This window comes from Falco punctatus, assembly GCF_963210335.1.
Source record: "Falco punctatus genome assembly, chromosome: 5".
Classification (NCBI taxonomy): Eukaryota; Metazoa; Chordata; class Aves; order Falconiformes; family Falconidae; genus Falco; species Falco punctatus.
The window spans coordinates 25,702,213-25,715,123 of NC_137584.1; the positions used below are offsets into that span (position 1 = coordinate 25,702,213).

The 12,911-nt window shown below is 38.5% G+C and overlaps 1 protein-coding gene across 18 annotated transcripts in view; it reads right to left on the reverse strand.

The window, feature by feature from the left end:
* EIPR1 (EARP complex and GARP complex interacting protein 1) overlaps positions 1-12,911 on the reverse strand; it is a 137,995-nt gene that overhangs the window by 21,816 nt on the left and 103,268 nt on the right. For 12 of the 18 annotated variants that reach the window (XM_080387815.1, XM_080387811.1, XM_080387808.1 and 9 more), the window contains one exon: positions 1-12,911. This exon is cut by the window's right edge. The gene's annotated coding sequence lies outside the window, so the exon portion shown is untranslated. The other 6 variants (XM_080387810.1, XM_080387821.1, XM_080387818.1 and 3 more) reach the window with 5 other exon arrangements.

Below are 12,911 nucleotides of genomic sequence, written 5' to 3' on the forward strand. Positions count from 1 at the left end.
CATGAAAATGTTCAGCTTTGCCAACTTCTGTTCAGTCCTGCTAATTTCTTCCTTTGGATTTCATATGAAATGCTATATTTTATGAAAGGAAAAAAATAGTCAGAAAACCAAATTTATGTAAAGTTTTAGACTGGGACAAAATTTCTGTAATTTCCAATTCCTCTACACATTTGTGGAAATATCAAACAAAATACACAGATTATCATTCCAGATCACAATTAAAGTTCATCTAATTAAATATTCTGTCTTGGACATAAGCTAGCATCAGACATTCAGAGAAGGACAAAACAAATCTATACATTGTACATAAATGTTTTAGTTGTCTGTGTCCTGACATAAGGAATTTATCCAATGCATGATCCCATTATTCTTCTAACACACTTTTTGAAGCACTGAAACCCTGCTTCAATATCTTCCTGCAATGGGTTATGCTACTAATATATATATTTTACAATACATCACAGCAGCAGAATATTTTATCTTAGTTTTCCAAGTTTGCCTCAGATTACCTTCAGTACTCTCTAAATCCTTGGTAATCTACCAAATAATCTTGTACTTCATCACAACAATGAAGTCAAATTTATTTTCAACAAGAAAAGAGCTTGCACAGTAAAAGCTTTTAAAGTGTCGTTTGAGTGTCTTGTAATAATTGAGGTAGAGTTCCTTACCACATAAGCAAGTTTTAGGTCCTGGAACCCAGGTCTAAATACATTCTTCTATGCCTGGCAGTTCTCTTCCAAGAATACACATGAACATTCAGAATATAGTCTAATTATGTATAATTTAAAATAGAAATCTTCTATGTCCTTCTTCATTGATATAGTCAGATCTTACCTTCTATTCTAGTTTCTTCCTTCTTGAAAATACAAACAGGTAGGGTTCAGTACAACAGGGCTGCATGTTTGCAGGTGGAGAAGATGGGAAATGCATCAGTTTGCAACTAACCGTAACTTAGTAACACTTTCCATAGCCTGATATGTTTGAGCAATAAATAGAAGACATTCCTAAAGGGATATAAAGAACAGTTAATAAATGTTGTAATACACAGAAGACCAATGAGGACAAACAGTAGTACCACCAATAGCCATCTACCTGTAGCTGTGAACCACGCCAAGTTAGGAATCTGAATACCTTTGCTATAGTCCTGAGCTGTACTTGAAAAAAGAGACATCAGCATTTGTGTTCCAGTAAAGGCTGGGAAGGAGGTGTCTGAGGCAACGAGACCTGCCAGTATAGACTTTCAGGAAGGAAAGCGAGCTAACGGATAAGGCCAGAGATACATCTGTGATCAGGAGGATGTGAAAGGATACCAGGGCCACTATAAACCACTTGAACAGCTATACAGAACAGGAGCCAGCAGTAAAGAATAACCCGGCAACTGCACAGAGAAGAAGCTGGTTGCTAACAGCATCTGCAGGCAGACAATGTTACAGTCAGAAGCCATGAGTTTAAGAGCAAGTACTCTGTCCTGGAGAAAGCTGGGACTGAACCGTATGGACTTATCTGACCTTTCATCCTTGGAATCAGGCGTTACTGCTGTTCTCAATGCACAAAAGAAAATAGTAAGGATAATGTTGGCAGCATGGGAGAGAACTAATAACTGAGGACACAAATTCTGTCCATTTCCATGTAAAAGGACAGAAGTGTTGTATGAGACTAGCCCTGCTAAATCATGAGTTCCTCATTGACCTCAAACACAGAAAAAATCTTACCAACTAGGTCATGCCACTAAAGAGGAGCATAATAGAACAGCACAAGCAAAAAGGTCAAGACACAAAACATGACTATAAGAAACAAAGGAACCCCTATGATCACAGCTGAGCAGAGACCAGGTCAGGCACACTTCTGAGGTGGATCTGCCCACAGCCTGCCCTTAAAGGGAGCGCTCCAAAACACCAAAGTGCTTGCAATATCTAAACATGAAGTAGAACATCATTTTTAAGTAGGAAACTCTCAAGACTGGTCAAATAAAAAACAAATATTAGAAGTTTTGAAAATTATGCTCCTTTCTCCCTACCAAGTCCTTACATACTAAGTTTTTCCTCTTCGGTCTTGCTTCAATGGAGTAGCCACTATGCCCCTTCTAGGTGTATAAATACTCCAGCCTCCTCCTGACCCCCGTGTGCCTGTTACCTGCCTGTCTGGTACGTCTCTTGCTCTCTTCATTTGTTCTGCTTCAAAACCTAGCTGCCACAGTCTACTTTTCAGAAACATGTCCCTCCTGAGCATGATCTCAGGAAGGGAGCAACCTCCCTCTCCAGAGATTTCCATACAATTCCAAATTCAGGCAGCCACAAGAAGGGAACTATGCAAGCTATTAAACACAACAAAGTATCTATGTAGTAAGCTGTAAACAAATAAAGCAGACATCAGGCCTTATGACAAGAAAGGCTACATTAGCCAACTAGCTATTCAGAGAGAATGCAGAGATGATGAAGAGAAAGCCAGATTGTTTAAAGATAGCCTTCATGAAGGAGACCTGTTGGTGTCAATCAGAATTAATAACAACAGTCAGAGCTCAACTGAGAACAGAGATTATTAATTACATTTTTCAAGTCTAGCTGGCTTGACAAGTATCAGCTAACTTATATAAAAAAATAGTTGAACTGACATGAGAACCAACAGCAGCTCTGTGACATCTCATAGAAAACAGGTGAAAGGGCACGCGTATTGCCCATGCTTAGAACAGGAGGAAAGAGGGGCTGAGAAACCAGACAACTCAAGCTGAACTTCAGATTTGAGAACATTTCTGGATAAAGCAAATAATTATTTGCAGCTATATGATAACACAGACATAAGTAGTAATCCATACAGATTTGTTAAGGACAAATGGATAGCACAATCCCATTTCCTCCTGTGTGTGACTAATAGGCCTTTTCAGTAGAACAGGAGTAATTGTCATACGTCTTGACTTCAGTAAGTCACGATTAAATTTGAAAACAATTAGATAACTGTACCCACGGAGGACCAATGTTTCACTGTCAAATATAAAGACGTATTGAGTGGTGCTTCAAAGGATCTGTCCAGGGTCAGCATTCCTCTTAACAACCTAGATGACAGATAGAAGGAAATATTCCTGACAGTAAGAGCGATTGCAAGTATGTTGGCGGACTGAAGAAAGATTCAAATAGGTTTTAACAAGGTGGAGAAACAGTGATTACTTGATCACAAATATAAGATAAGGAAAAGCTAGTTATGAACAGTTTTGTTAGGGAAAAAAAAAAAAAAAAAAAAAAGAGTGGGAGCTATTTCCAATGGATCACAAGCATAATACTGGACAATGGTGTTGCATATTCATGGAAGATGTGAACAAACAGGGGGCACTAAAAAAGAGGGCAACAAGAGCTATCAGAGCTGGAAAACTTGAGCCACAAAATAGGAAAAAGGGAAGAAAACAGTCTGTTCTGTTCTCCATACCACTGATGGGCAGTGATGGGCAGAACAAGTAGTAATGGGCTCAAATGCCAACCAGAAAGATCCAGGATAGATTTTAGGAAAACTAGACCATTGAGAATAACAATGAGGCACTAGAATATACTGTCAAGGGAAGCTATGGGTTTGCCATTACCAATGATCTACAAATTAGAAATGACAATATGACCCTACTTGAGGCACAAGGATAGCTTCTCCAGGTCTCTTCCAAGGCAGTTTTCCAAAACAGTAAAATCTCCCCTCTTAAGGGCATCCTACCTGTCACACATGTACATTTCCTCTGTATAAGCACAGTCTGCTGTACAATGGACAGAAATACAACATTTTTCGTTCTAAAAGAGTGGGTTCATGGATGTAGTAGTTCCAAATACGTGCAAACAATGCTTGCATCTTTGAAAGCAAAAACAGGGGGGAAACTCCATATCCCAAAACCACAAATTATAGAGAATAGAGAGACATTGCAGTTTTGCTCTTTTAATAGAATTAAACCTAGGCCCCACGCATTTTCCCCTTTCCAATATTGTGTTTTCTAGGAAGGAATTGGTTCTAACTGCTAAGTGTGAACCTCCATTATGATCCAGTTTCTAGCCTTAAGATGGGAAACTTTAATAGACTTCACCCCAGAATTTTTCCTGATGACCTGTGCTATGGAAGTCAACCTCCAGAGCAGAAGTGGGAGGAAGAATTACTATAGCACTAATCACATCATTAATACAGCCCTAATAAGCTGAGGTTCGCAACCTTTGGATGCTGATGAATTGGAGTCAGATAAACCTGCTCTGCCCAATGTTTTAATCAAGTGCAATGTTTGCTGAAGGCCATGATAGCATAGCTTCTAAGTATCTATATATTTTGTTCATTTTACAAGTGAAAACACAAACTAAAAACTGAACAGACTGAACAGAGAAACTGTTAACTTCAATCCTTGGAATGTATCAAAGCCAAAAGAGTTTGTAGACAAAGATAAGGAAGCTTTCCTGGAGCATTTTATTTCATTAAAATTGTTATTTCCAAGCATCAAGGAGATACAATACCATTCCTTCTTAAGCCTCCTCTCCCCAAAAATTTCATGGTAGATGTCAAATTAAATTAATTTGGTTGAGGGTTAGCACACTTGTTCTGTATTGTGGCATCCACACCGAGTACATCGCAAGCAAGCAATACCATGGCAGCTCAAAAATAATGTGACATAAGAATAGAAAGGAAGGGAAAAATTGAAAAATGAGTAACAGGGAAGGCAGGACACATGGAGTCAAACCTCCAGACAGAAATTCTGGAATTAATCACACTCCAGTATTCAGCCATCACCAAAACTGCTCTCTGAACAGCCAGAAAGTCCTAAGTTAAAAGAGTTGCTGCTCAACATTTTCCTTATGTATCAGACTAGAACATGCTCTGTCACAAATGCACAAATATTCTCATACTAGTTTTTCCTCCCACCACTGGTCTCAGCAGCAAGCTGCCTTCTGAAAATCATATCATTAGGCAACAAGTTTTTTGCTTTATGTTTTGCTGATGACAATTGAATTCTCTCTGGTTATTCTCCATTTTGGTTTAGAACAGAAGACAATTGGATTTTTGTATATAGTCAAAATAATAATTAAAAAAAAAAATACCTCATTCAAATTATTTCAATAGAGGAGTGGTTATAACACACCTTTGGTCCCAAAAAACTTTTCACTCACATTAACTCTCAACTTCAGTGACTGTTATGTATTACTGGCGATAAGATAAGAGTTTTGCTCCAGCAAACAACTACAAAAAGATCTCCAAACCCCTCATCCAACAGGCTATGTTTTTATATTGCAAGGTTTCTTTCTCAATTATCCCTAGTGCCACAAAGTAATCTGGAAATCAGCCTTTGATCCAGATGTGTTAGAAATAACAAAGATGATGTGATAATAGAGTGGTTTATAACCAGTCAATAAATGACCAGGAAACTATTTCTCCTAGTCATTATCCAGAGTAAATTTGCCATTTAACTGCTACCAGTATTGTAACGAAACAAAAATGTAACACTAGAGAGTCCAGCTCTTTCCCATAGGTATATAAATCTGGCACTACTGCAAATGGCAAAAAAAAAAATATTACCTATTGAGCTAAACAAGTATAAACCTAAATACACACAAACAAAAGGAACAAATCTAGAAACTGTGCTACACAATGCCTTTTTAAAGAAGAGGTGTACTCTAAAATGTTGAGTAATTCTAAAACTTAGCCATACAGCTCTTCCAGAATGTTTTTTATTAAGCATGTCTGTTTAAAGAACTAGAGCTTTTCTTTTAAATCCCTGTCTCCTACTTAAATCTATTTTTGGACTTACAAACTGTTAATTGAAATTCTTAACACTGAAAATATAATGGAGGTCTTCTGCGAGCTTCCCTCTGAGGCCAAGGAATGGATGTCTTTAAGGTCAGTTCATTTACTGGATTCTGATCATAGGACAGAGGTAACCTCAGTTCCTCAACCATCCTTTGTCTGGTGAAAAACAGCCCCGAGTTGGAAAAATGTTACACATTCACAGTGGGATAACAGGAAAGAAGCCAGCATGCAAATTTCCCCACATTTACTCCTCCTAAAATCCCCGGCTGCATTTAGGGTCAGAAGGAGGAAGCAAACTAAAGGCGTCAAGCAATGTAGCTCTAACTCCCAAGCACCCAAGGAGAATTTTGCTTGGCTGAATACACTCTCTCCAGGTCTCACAGCAATATTAAGCTGATCAAACAGCATAAGCAGTCTAACTATTCAACTTGTTTTGTATTCAGTGTACACTCTCCTAATTGTTTCCAATTACTGCACTTTTTTTTTTTTTTGAAACAGATAGTGCTTGTCTGTTCTTGGAACCTATTAACATTGCTGCTTCAGTCGCTGGAAGGGTAGTGGCTACATTTCTGTGCATCCACCTGTGGATGCAAGACCTGATTGCATTGAAAATATGCTCAACTTGCCTGAAACTTGCAGTTTCACTCTCCTCAATGAACAGACCTAGCTCACTCTCCCAAGCAACTAAGAATCACCTTCTCTCATTTTCCAACAGCATCACAGAGCTTTTCTCAAAAGAAGGTGGTAGATGTTTTGAGTTTGTTAATCAAGTCTTTTATGTCTAGCCAGATATTTTCATGTGCTCATGACAGTGGCATCTAAGTGCATTTTCCAGATGTTAGTTATTTACACATTCATCATTCTCCTAAAAATGTCATTCCTAATCTGCGTGTTAAAACATTCCTATGGAATAAGGTAAGTAACTTAAACACAGTATCAAAAGAATATTGGTTCAGTCTTCAAACTACTATCTATAATCTCACTCAACATCACATTTAGAGATGTGATATTACACTTATGTTTATATCTTATTTATATCCTATTTATATGTGGTATAACTTCTCTCAGTTATATATACATAAAAAAATTCAGCAGAGCAAGTTTGTTTATTCAGTTAGAAGATAATCTGATTGATGTTAAAGCAGGTGTTAGAGAGACCTGGTTATAAAAAGTCCCCCTCTTATTATTTATCATTTTCTGTTGGATAAAATCAGTCATATTCCAGTCATGGTCTACTTGGGATTTCTGGAAAAACCTTTCCTTCCACATATGAATTTGATTCACTCAAATACATCCTTATAAACAACACAAATTTGCTAAGCAAAAGAGGCTTGCACAATTCTGACAAAAATAATGGGTTTATTTTTTCTACACTTAAATTTTAACAATGTATTATCTCCTTGAAAAAACTGTATTTCAACTGACAAACAGCATTGCCTCATAGGCAAATTTTAATATATTTGCATAAACAAGAGACCACCAATAATAGATAAGCCTTCAGGAGAGAATGAAATTACTTTACAGAGTATTTTAAGAACCCCTATGAGGAAAAGTATCACTTACATGAAGATTACTAGAAACTTAAATACACACTTGATTTTGTGCATATGTACATTTATCAAAATCTTTCCTCTGCTGTGAAAAGAGGAATCTACTGAATTCTTTTCTGACAGATTTCCAAAGCATTTCCAAGGGCTAATGTAACACGACACAGTTAATTTATGTACGGAAAAAAGCGTAATTTCAGAAATTTAAAACTGTTGGCCATCTTCAAAGCAGGAGGACAGCAGTTCAAGTAGACTGTTTTAATGCTGTTAGTTGCGAATACTGCAGATTTCTGTAAGACATTAGCCTAGAAATACTTGTGTACAAGTAACTGAAATCCATTTTTCCCAAGACTGGGAATCACATTCAGAGGACTGGCTTATAACTAGAGTCAGGCAACTGAATTTGACTTTTGATTAATACTACTCACTGTTAGTACCCAACACTTAGATGTACTATTTTGTTCCACTTTCTCCAATCAGTACATTTTAAGAAATAAAGTTACCTTTTATTAGTGGCTTCTGGTGAGCACTTCAGGTATATACCTTCCTATGAAAAGCTGTAGTCTTTAGCAAAGCGTACTGCTTGCTAAGAGATCTGGATGCAATAATGAAGAATTGTGAACAGGGAATGATGCCTTGTTTTCCCATCTAAAACTGATGCTTCTATACAACTCATCAGGATTGATTTATGGTGATTTAAAACAAAAGTTAAAAGGTTTTAAAAATTAATTTCAAGACATTTAGAATAATAATGAAAAAAGAATGCCACACCAATATTCCTGGTTTAACATGCCTTGAATTATTAAGTACAGGGACTAAACTCACTGTACAGAAGACATAAAAAAATGCTACCTGTAAACCACAAGACTTTTGGCTGCTCCTGCACTGTCAGACACGCCAGGTAGCTTTCATATACACATACTACAGCAAGGCTGAAAAACAGATTACAATGACAGAGTAGTACAAATCACGATCCAGCAGCAGTGGTCAGAGCAGTAATAAACGTGCAATTGTTTTCACTGTAACTTTGATAGCCAAGAGAGTACAGGTTTGGAAGGAAAAGGGGGAAAATCTCTATTATCTGGCTGAAGACTGCCTCAGCTTGCTTATCAAGGAAATATTACTTCTTTGTCTTGCTTTCCTCGGTGTGGTACCTCAATATACTATTACACCTTCACTAAAAAAAAACCCAACAAACCACAACCCAAAAAAACCCAAAACCAAACAACAAAAAAACCCCTATAATGAAGCCAGAATGCCTGCTTAGACTATTAGTATCAAGGGAGATCGTTCCTAATTCCCACGCTTTATAATGTAAATTCAGTATCCACTCATTTATTACTGAGAATTACATATTGACAAACAAGCAACCAGTGCTCTGAAGCCTAAGTGCCATCTAGTAGGCAGGGAGCTCTGTGCCTCTCAGTAACGCAGCATGTACCTATATCCCACGCGATCCGTTCTTTACTATTGACATGGTTTAACCCTGGCCGGCAACCAAGCACCAGGCAGCCAGTCGCTCACTCCCCCTCACCCAGAGGGATGGGGAGGAGGATTGGAAAGGAATGTAAAACTCAAGGGTTGAGATAAGAGCAATTTAATAGGTAAAGCAAAAGCCATGCACAAGCGAAGCAAAACAAGGAATTCATTCACCACTTCCCATGGGCAGGCAGGTGTTTGCCCATCCCCAGGGAAGCAGGGCTGCATCACACATAACGGTTACTCAGGAAGACAAACGCTGTGATGCCAGATGTCCCCCCCCTTCCTTCTTCTTCCCCCAGTTCATATACGCAGCACGACTTCCCGTGGTATGGAATATCCCTTTGGCTAGTTCGGGTCACCTGTCCCGGCCGTACCCCCTCCCCATTCCCTGTGCCCCTCCAGCCCTCTTGCTGGCAGGACCCAAGGAACTTCAAAGTCCTTGACTTAGTATAAATATTACCCCACAACAACCAAAACCATCATTGTTCTCACACCAAACCCAAACCACAGCACTGCACCAGCTACTAAGAAGAATATTAGCTCTATCCCAGCTGAAACCAGGACCCTAAGAAGATGCTGCTCTTTCTCTACCTGTGGTACATATCCTAGTTCAGAGGATGCTCAGGCCGGTGCTGCAGGAGGCTTTCTGAAAAATAGATGCTCAGACACTCAATCTGACTGCAATCTTCAACCCCTTAACATGAAGAATGAATATGTAAGACACTGTAAGCCCTCAAACGAAGGTTATATATTTTAATAGTTACAATGTGCAGAAAAGTATAAGCCAAATTGTTTTTACACACTGGCATGAAAGAAATTTACGCATTTTTTTTTAACAAATTAATTCTAAGTTTTGATTTCAACTCTTTCATTTAATTTTGCAAGTTCTAAATTTTAGGTTTTACAGAAAACCTGAAAAAAGATGAAAACTTTTCATTTACTAAATTTTTTCAGTTCAGTACAGTATTATGGAAAAAATATCAGAATGATGATATTGATCAGAATTTTTCACGTGCTCCTTTTGCAAAGCAGAGGCAAGATTGAAACAATCTTACAAAGACATCAAAAGTAAACAGCCCTTTTTTAAGGGAAAACTTCCCTATGCATTGTCTCATAAGCAAATTCACAACTTATGAGCAAGCCTCTCTTTTAGACCAACAGCTGTGGAATCGGTGTATCCCAGTGCGATCTGGATGATTTGGGCTTCAGCTTGTTTGCTAGCTATTAGAATAAAAATCTACTCATCATTAAAAGTTCAGGCATGCCTCTTTCTCAACAGATGTAGTATAACTCACAAAACAAGCTGACGTGTCCCACCTTAGATGTATTTCCATCCCTAGCTGGTGTTCTTTTGAACCAGTCAGGGAAACTGTATCCCCTGCTGCAGACTTGGCTCTGCCTCCCACAGCAACACCTTCATAGCTGGAGCAGAACGGGCTACAATGGGACCAAAGCTACAATGGGACCAAGATGATGCTGCAAACGCAGGGCAGTAAGTACACAGATCAGGGTAGACCAGTAACATGCAGAGTTCAGCTCCGAAACGAGTTTTGCTTCCCAAGCCTACTGGTTACTGACAGCTCCTGCTGTGAGAAGGACAAGAGAACAAAGAGCTAATTGGAAAGAGGATCAAAAGTCCTAAAGGGTCAGGCTTTTTGCTCTGCTCCCCACTAGAAGCACGAGGGGTGCGGGCCAATGATTCTATTTCGGGTAATACCAGCTTCCCTCCTCTTAGTAGTAACAGCCTTGCCTCAGCTCAGCTCCCACTACAGAGAGGAGATGAAGCAAGCCGTTTTTTTTTCTGGGGCCCTGGACTACACAAAGCTAGAAGCCCCCCTAAGCTGTCTTGCCACCCTGATGCCCCAGATACTGCCTCAACACCTAACGTGCCTAAAGCAAGGCTTGGGTCAGGGCCACAGGGAAGTGTCAGAGTTCAGATTTCAGCAGCCACAGGCTCGAAGAGGAAACAAAAGGATTACATCTGTAAGGATTACATCCCAAGTCAGCTACAGCCTCCACAAACTTCTAATCCTGGAACTGGAGGAGAGCCTAATGTGAGCTAGCGTGCACCCTTCATCCCAGCTAGGGTATAATTACATCATTCTGCTTGACAATGTGACATAGAGGGGGCAATAAAATAGCCATTTCACAGTGAGGCCAGTATGACACAGCTACTATGGATGGTTAGGCTACTTAATTTTTGTTTCAGAACTCATCTGAATTCATTAAGCATTTCCTACTGTATTCAGCCTTGCTACAGATAACAGCTTATAAAAGTTATAAGAAATAAACACTTTAGGCATGGGCAATTTATTTCTTCCTTCAACCTATCTTTTGTGAAATTGCATGCTATAGACCAATAACTACAATATCCAATTTATAAAAAGCCTGAAAATCAAAGACTTCAAACTGTTGCCGAATATCAGAGAGTTGTAAATATGTTGAAGGAAGAATAAAAACAAACAAATAAAAAGAAAATGCTTAAAGCACCGAAGGTGCCCCAAACAGTGAAAATTAACACTATACACTGTTTGTGTATTTTTCAGGAATACTTTCAAGAAAGCCATATAACAATTTCTGTGCTTTTTAAATTTGAAAAATAATTAACCATGGGGTAGGATTTTTAAAGATGACAAGGCGGCATACATTTCCTGAATTCTTACAAAGTGAGAAGGTAAATATGTGAAGACTTGACTGAACAGAATAGAATCCTGAATCCCTCAACTCTGAGTGTATTGTTTGCTGTCCTTTAAAAACAGGCTAACCCAGTGTGCAGTTCATTAGTATTCTAATTGCCAAGTAGTGCTCAGTGGTTGTCTCAGGCTGTCTGATTGAAAATTAAACAAAATTAATTTTTTTTCCATTGCCAGATGCACTGAAGTATTTTTTATTTTTTTTAATTAAACTTCCTTCCCAACACTTAAGATCACATGCCATCATAGCAGAGGAGTAGCTGACCACACTTTGTAAGAGTAGGTCATGGAAGAGTATTTGATTCTGAATTACAGGGCAAAGATTTTTATTTTTACAATGCATGGTTGTTCTTCCGTTCATTTCAGCTGATCTTTGTGTTCTTTTGTGTTCTCCAAGGGTGAAAGAAAAACCGATGGGACTGTGATCACAGAGCACGGTAAACGGCTCCATGACCTACAACCATCTATGGAGCACACGAGACAGCTTGTGCTTTGGTAAGGATGTACTTGCAGACACAATCTTGGCTGCTGAACCGACTCAGACATTTGAAAGTAACATCTGGGCAGCAACCATCTAACTACTGTGTTCCAATTATACATTCATCTAACATAAAACTGTACCAACAGGTGTTTCCCTGAATCATGATGTTATTAATAATAACACTGAAAAGGATAACCTAAAACCTGAACAGAATCTCAAGACCGTGGGGTACATTTTCAGGTGCATCCACAGACATCCTCTGTTCAATTTACCTGAGTAAATAACTTAAACCACCTTATGTCTTTCTTTCCTGTTATTACAACAGGGATCCTTCTTTCCCTCCTCTACAGTTAGATATTATGCAAACGAGCTTAACTGAGTTATGTGTACAGACAGTGCAGTTGTAGAGGACAAAACATTCTCTATTCAGAATATTGAGATTAACAAGACCCACAGCATTCCCAAGATATAAGAGCAATACATAGTTATTTTAAGCTACGGCCAACTACAATAACATGCCAATCAGTTTGATCAAGGACAAGAGAGGAATCATGTTAGATTTAGGGTTTACTGAAGATGAGACCATGCCCTCCTGTTTTATTCATGTTAAGTATGCTGTCAGTGACAATAAACATGGCATTCATAAAACCATTTTAAAGACAGCAGCAAAAGGGAAAGTAATGAACATCCTAAAAAGCTGTAGTGAACATGCTAAGGTGGAATTAACAAATGCATCGGACACTTCAGGAAAAAAAGCAGGGAACGAACCTATGCCAGTCTGTGGCAAGCCAGAACTACTTCTTCCTTTGTTACCAGGCTCTCTTATGCTGGGAGCAACGTACAAAGTCAAATACAAAAAATGTGATCAAATTACTTATTTTTATATTTTGGAATTGTAATGGTTAAAAATGATGGCTGGCAACAAATCAGAGCTAAAGAATCACAGAAAATTTT